Here is a 7540-nt window from a genome sequence, read left to right on the forward strand (position 1 = left end):
AAACGTTATGCTAGAAAAAAATACGCCACTGGTGGTTTCTTGTAGAAATAATGTTAAATTCAGGTACTGTTCTGTTAAATAAATGAAAAGTGTTTATAATTTATGCGTGTTTATTCCTGTTTAATATAGTGTCGTAGTTCGAGCGGATTTCGAATTTTCACCCATGTTCTCAAAATAATTCAATAAACATTCAAAAAGCCACCATGGACAAGAGATTGCAATTGACTTATGGACCGCATCGGAAAGCCAAGAGCAAGAAAACAAAATTTCACTGTTTCGAAATTTTCTTAACACTATCAGCCGTAGAAGACGATGCTAACAGAGCAACGGATACCTGCACTAGTACCTTCCAAATTTTTACTTTTGCATTATAGATTCCTATCGCTATCGCTTTCATTTATTGCAAATCTCACATTTTTGTACAAATTCGAAACTGTAATAAAAAGTTTCACAGAAATTGTTACCATACCTACGCTCACATAGTTCCAGAACGTAGTAGTGTTATCGTGTATCCATTATTAAACGTCCTGTATATGGTAGATCAGGAAAAGTTGAGAATCACTGTGCGATGTCGCAACCGTAACCCAAATAAACGTCGTTGTCGCTATCGGTTGCGAGTTTTGCCGTTTTGAAATCGAATGTTTCAATTACAGGAAACGCCAGGCAATCCCATACGACAATCTAAGCAGCCGGTCGATGTGCAAATGTTATTTCGACAGTTCCGTCAATTGTGTGGCCGAAAAACAATTGGATGTGCTTCTAACGGTTTTCTAGTAAAAATAAACATTGACAAGGTATCTTTAGTGCTATTTCTGAAGAAAATGTAGTGTTTTAAAAATATGACAATATAACATAGGTGTATTATAATTAAATGAAACGCATAAAATATAGGGAAAGATTTTACTCAAAGAAATGTGCCATAAATTCCTATGACAAATTTTTGAAAACACAGTATTTTTTTAATTAATTTCTTGGCACAACTAAAGCGATTTTTTTTTAATTTGGTAAAGAACTACACATGCGATTGACAAATCATCAAATTGCTTTATTGTTCAGAAAACTAGAACTTTCATGTTTGCGGCACTTTTGCGATATTCATTTGTTTGATCTGATACAAATTTTAGGAGGTTCATAAAAATTCATGGGACATCTATTCTATTGTTCTGAAAAATAACAGCTGCATGAAATGTAAACTGCAGAATTATGTTCTATAAGGCTGATTAATCAGTTATTGCCTCCCATTGTTTCTGTTGTTAAACATACGAAAAAAGTAAAGAATAAAAGTTATAGGGATTCAAAAAAAAAAGAATTGTTTATGTGTATACCACGAAGACACCTGATTTTCTGAAAAGGACCACCTGCATATCTTTATACCATTAGAAAGATCGTCGAAAGATTTGTTCGAAAATATATCACATAAAATTTGATACTTATCTCGAACGGTCTTTGAGATATTGCATATTTTAGTATAGCTTTACGTAATAGTCTTAGAAGAATATTCACAATAAAAAAATACAATCTGTCAACTAATAAATTAGTAAAAATATTGGCAGAAACAGAAAGGTGCAATTTGGCAACAATATACTTAAAATATATGTAAATTGAAGCTGAAATAATTTCATTTTTATTTAACTTGTACTAAATAAAATAAAAAATAGAAAATAACCCGGTCAAAGTAGCTCAAAAAAGAAGGGTAAGCTTAAGATAATTAGCATAAAGCTGATTGGTACGAATGTTGGAAAACCATTATAAATAAAATGTGAAAAGTCCTCATCGATTCCATCTGCAAAAAAATTTATTCAAGGTCAAAGTTCGCAAATTTGGGTTTTTTGCATTTTTCAGCCAAACGATAAATTTTATCATAAAAATAAGTCTGACAAAAATTGTAGATCATCTAATTATCTATAAATATTGTGCTTACACTTTTTTTCCTGAGAATCACCATTTCTGAGATATAGCGTTTCAAAAAGTTGCGTCCGCAAGTAATAATTTAGTATTAGTATTAGATATTAAGTATTTTTGTTTAAAAGCTTTGAATTAATTATTCCATGATTGGCAATTTAATTTTTCGCGTTTTTTCATAATACCTATTTAGTTTTTTGTATAAAGAATTTTTACTTTTTTTACACGGAAAAAAGGGTTGCAAGCGGCACATCGAAAACCGATTTGTTTGTGTACGCACGTGAATTGACCGTCAAGTGAAGTTTGGTTAAAATCTAGTATTGGAAATGATGAAAGCGGTGTGAATTATGAGTAATTGGAGAAAACTATTCGTCTGATTGATAATTATCTTATGGAACTTCAAGTGTAATGTCTTTTTCTTCTTCTCTTCGTTCTTCTTCCTGCTGGATACAAGTAAATTGTTCTAACAGCGATGCATCAGATGGCCTTGACATCTGGTACATGCTAATGAACAAAACAATCCAACTTCTTTGCAGCCGCTCTTAGCACTACACATCTTTTTGTAATTGGAAGAACGTTTGCATATTATGGAGAACACAACTTTTTCAACTTTTTGAATCGCTATATCTATGAAATGGTGATTCTTAGGAAAAAAAGTATAAGAACAATTTTTATAGATAATTGCATGATCTACAATTTTTGTCCAACCTATTTTTATGATAAAACTTACCGTTTGGCTGAAAAATGCAAAAAACCCATATTTGCGAAATTTGACGTTGAATATTTTTTTTTTGTAGATGTGGGATCGATGGTGATTTTTCACATTGCATTTATAATGGTGATCCCAACATTCGTACCAATTTTTGTAACCTTGAATGTCTATTTTCACCGGGCTACTATTTTTTGTAGGACGCAGATACATTTATATATCACAATCCCATAGAACTTTTTCTTCAAAACATATTTTTTGCAGCACTAAGTGAATGGCAACAAAATATTTAAAAATATTGAAAAACGAGTATCAATATTAAACGAAGATGGATAACTAGAAAATAAAAGTGCTCGTTTGATAAAAAATGTATTTAATTATTTTATTTAATACTTTATAACTTTTTTCTTGTATCTACAGAAAAACAAAGCTCTTTTCACGATCTTTCCAAGGGTCTAGTATATAGGGTGTTGCATTATATAAACAAAGTTTACGCCTATATCTCACAAATGCTACATTCAATTGTCTTTGTGGTACATGTGTACTAAAATCCCTTCACCATTTATTATGACTTTTTTCGCATATCGAACAATAATATAGAAAATCAACCATTAAATATAGTAAATTGTTTTATTTGTAACTACATATATACATTCCATTCCATTCAAGCCCAAAAATTGCATATAATTCACACAAAACAAAACAGAATATACTTATCTACAGCAATCCTTTTGAATCAAATAAATATTTTCATTCAAGGTCTTCATAGGTGGTGCTCACATAATGCATTAATTTGTGTTCGTTCGTAACGACAACGTCACAATAGAGATTGTATCGCGGAAGTGCCCTTTTAACGGATCTCATTCGGAATGGCTGATATAAATAAATATTTTGAAGGATATGCGTTAACTGGATTATATTTTTTTCGCTTTCCACATTCCCCACGCGGCGGGAGTTCCGCTCACGATCACCTTCTTTCCTTATTTGATTTTATTAGTCGCAGCTGTCTTGAAATATTTAAGTTCTCACCTCGGTCGTATCAAATAAAGCACCAGGAAAAAATCATTGTATGATTAATAACATTATTGTATAAACTCGACAAAACAGTTTCACTTAACGGCAAACAGTACATTGAAATAGGTACATGTTAGGACATATTGCCTTCTAATATGTTGAGAAAAAATTGTTAAAAAAGTCAGAGAGGGTGTAAATTTTAAGTATGTAGTTTATTTAGTTGTAGTCATAAAGTCTCAAATGAAATGCGTTATTGAATGATTTGGACACAACGTGCTTCTCGGACGTTTTTTTATATAAACGATATTTTATTAGAATAGCATACAGCCACTGATCCTAATTTAGTCTAAGGATGGCGTTTTTATGCGCAATTTTTTTTTCAGCAATTTTGGCAATATCTCGATATTGCGGTATTGACATAACGTTCTAGCCCTTATATTTTGGCTTTTTACTAGAAAGAATAGAAGGGTCATGTCAAATAGGTAAATACAGGGTGTGTCATTTAACAATCTCGCTGCTAATATCTCCGAAATGAAGAAATTTATTCTAATTTTGGAAACTGGGGTTGTTAGGTCCCTCGAATAGCTTCAAATTGCAGTTAGAATTGTTCTTCAATCCTTTCTGTATAGATGGCGTGGCGATACAAAAAATGTTTTGATTCCTAGAACGTGGAAATGGGGTTCATCTGAAAGATCGTTAAACTTTGAGTAATTTTTGTAAAACTGTAATCATTGGAAAACTAATATGTGTCATCTGTCATCAACATGATAACTGTCACAGGTTTTTAATTGTCAAATTTATTTAGTTCCTTGTGGGTCGCTGCTCTAATAGAATCCGGTGATATTTGTTATTTTGTTTGGGACACTAAAAAATAGTGTGTATTTTATTCCAGTAACAACAAAGGAAAATTGTTTGCATAGAGTAAGACAAGCATTTGAGTATCTATCACCGGATTCTATCAGAGCAGCGACCCACAAGGAACTAATTTGAAGGTGTGAAAAAATGTTTAGAAGTTGAGAAGTTGAGTCATGTTGATTGTTACTTATCTGTTACGGTCAATCTAAAATGTGCGAAACAAATGGGAACATCATCTTAAGAAAAGAAAAAAATGAAAACCACTGGGTTTAGGTATAGGGAAACTTTAGCAAAGTTACACTTAATTTTGGTGCAGAAAAAAATTAGAGGTTTCCATTTAAAAATTTCGAGTTTTCCACATTTCTGAATTTCATATTCGATTTTTTTTTGACCACCCTGTATAAAATTGTAAAATTTTCACGTCAGATTCGATAAATTATCCTTTACAACATGTCCAATTTGCACAAAAAAATGTTTCCGGGAAAACTAAATATTGCTGACAGTCTGCATCTGTCAATTTTTGTTTAAAAACCAAAATATCTCAGAAACGGTCAATCTTAAGTATGGAGTGTTATATGTTTTCAACTTAAAAATAGATGCTCTTTTCAAAAATGCAATAATATACAGGGGGTTCCATTTAAAATAAGAAAGTTAGTATCGACTTCCGGGATAACCGGAAGTACGATGACCTTGAAAATATTTTAGCCTGGTAGGCCCGACGCACAGTGGGACGAAACGCCACTGTCACATTCAAATTACTCTACACCCCACATAGTTCAACTGTTTCGGGTGATTTTTTTTAAAAAATGTTTGTCTTGAATGTCCCTATCGATCCCTCTTTTGGGATTTTTGATTTCGGTCTTCATTTTTTTGAAAATTGACTCCAAAATTCGATTTTTATGAAAAAAAAAAACTGATTTTCGGCGGAAATGTGGTCCTCCATGGCGCAAGTTGATGTTTTTCGAAATTTTTTTCGGCTGAAAATCTTCATTTTGATAAATACTACAAAACTGTTTGCGTGAAAGTCGAGAGAAAAATTTTTCATATTCGCAAAAACGGTCATAATCCAAAAATTTTCGTGGAGAAGCGATTTTTTAATTCGAAATTTCGCATCCTGGGGAAAAATCAGATGAACCAAAAGTTGTTTAGATTCACTCGAGGAATACCCAAAAAAATTTTCCAGAATTTTTGAACACATTTTGGGACATTTCAAAAAATGTCCAAATCCAAAAATTCTGGAAAATATTTTTTGAGTATTCCTCGAGTGATTCTAAACAACTTTTGGTTCATCTAATTTTTCCCCAGGTTGCGAAATTTCGAATTAAAAAATCGCTTCTCCACGAAAATTTTTGGAACATGACCGTTTTTGCGAATATGAAAAATTTTTCTCCCGACTTTCACGCAGACAGTTTTGTAGTATTTTTCAAAACGAAGATTTTCAGCTGAAAAAAATTTCGAAAAACATCAACTTGCGCCATGTAGGACCACATTTGCGCCGAAAATCAGTTTTTTTTTCATAAAAATCGAAATTTGGAGTCAATTTTTAAAAAAATGAAGACCAAAATAAAAAATCCCAAAAGAGGGATCGATAGGGACATTCAAGACGAACATTTTGAAAAAAAATTAACCCGAAACAGTTGAACTATGTGGGGTGTAGAGTAATTTGAATGCGACAGTGGCGTTTCGTCCCACTATGCGAAGGTCTGTATCCCACCATCATAATTTCAAAAAAAGCCTTAGAGCGGTTTCCCAGATATCCATCGAGTGGAATTTTTTACCATTAGTAGAAAACTTTTTTGGGACGGCTATGAAACTCTTTGCATTTTATTGCTAGGTGTTTTTATACACGTTAAACTGTTTATATGAACTTTTACCTCCCTGTATAAAGATATTATGAAACACCCTGTAGACCTTATCATCATACAGATGTGCAGAAATTCATAAAGTATACACGGCTACTATTTCGGCTATAGTAGGATTCGTTTATTTTCCTCTAACACCCATAATTACTAGACAAAAACGTGAAAAACAGTGCGTTCCGCATTAGGAATGCCGCTTAATACCGGGAGAAAAGGAAACGGTAAGCCACTCGCGGCTTGAACACGACATCCACTTGCCGCGCAAAAGAATGTGATTTATTACAAAGCATGCACCGGAGCCAATGAACCGAGCGATCAGATTTTAACGGGCGTTAGCGAGATATGTTACTCGACATTTAACATTCTGTTCGGCGTGTTGCCCTCTCTCTTTCCCATCGCGTCGAGGCGGTTATTAAAAAGAAAATGAAGTTATTCGATGCTGCGGTAACTGGTTCTCGCTCTTTCCTCGAGTGCCTTTCTTATACGGAGTGTATGATTTGTAAACCTAATCGGTCGCGCACCGATTCCGCGCTCGGGTATGTGCGTCGCGATTATCTTCACATGCCAGGACGCAGTTATCGCTCCCGCGCGCGTTTTCCGCGGAAGGGGTGATTTCCGCGAGGCCTTTTCGCGACCGGTTAACGAATCAATTTGTAGGATAATAAAAATGTATTACATGGTATTAGTGACAGCTGTCAGGCACTAAAGTGTAAAATTTCTGCTTGTAGACAAGGCGAAAACCTCGTATTCGTGGGAGAAATTTTCCGACTCGATTTTTTTGCATATTCAGATTCGTGATGCCGGCCGGAAATCTGGTGCTCATTTGTTTAACCCTTTCAGGGCAGCATTTAGAAAAAGTTTTTTTTTTGTGTGATTTCAGATATGGTGGTAGAAAGGGAATTAAGAAGTAACATATATATACAGGGTGGGCCACCAGTAACGCCTCGGTCGCTAGTGACCAAACGGCAAATGTTACAGAAACCTGTTTCGGTGGGTATGTGTAGGTTGATTACGGCTACATTTTAAAAATATTTTGAAATATACAGGGTGTCCAGGAAAAGCGTACCATATCAAAGTTATGTTTTTTTAAATGGAACACCCTGTATTTTACTGCATTTTTGAAAGCACCGTAAAAAAATAGGTGAACTTTATTAAAGGTTCTGCATACCTAGGACTTACAGTTTGTGAGATATTTCAATTT

The sequence above is a fragment of the Anoplophora glabripennis genome, unplaced genomic scaffold (assembly GCF_000390285.2).
Source record: "Anoplophora glabripennis isolate ALB-LARVAE unplaced genomic scaffold, Agla_2.0 scaffold173, whole genome shotgun sequence".
In the NCBI taxonomy this organism is placed as follows: Eukaryota; Metazoa; Arthropoda; class Insecta; order Coleoptera; family Cerambycidae; genus Anoplophora; species Anoplophora glabripennis.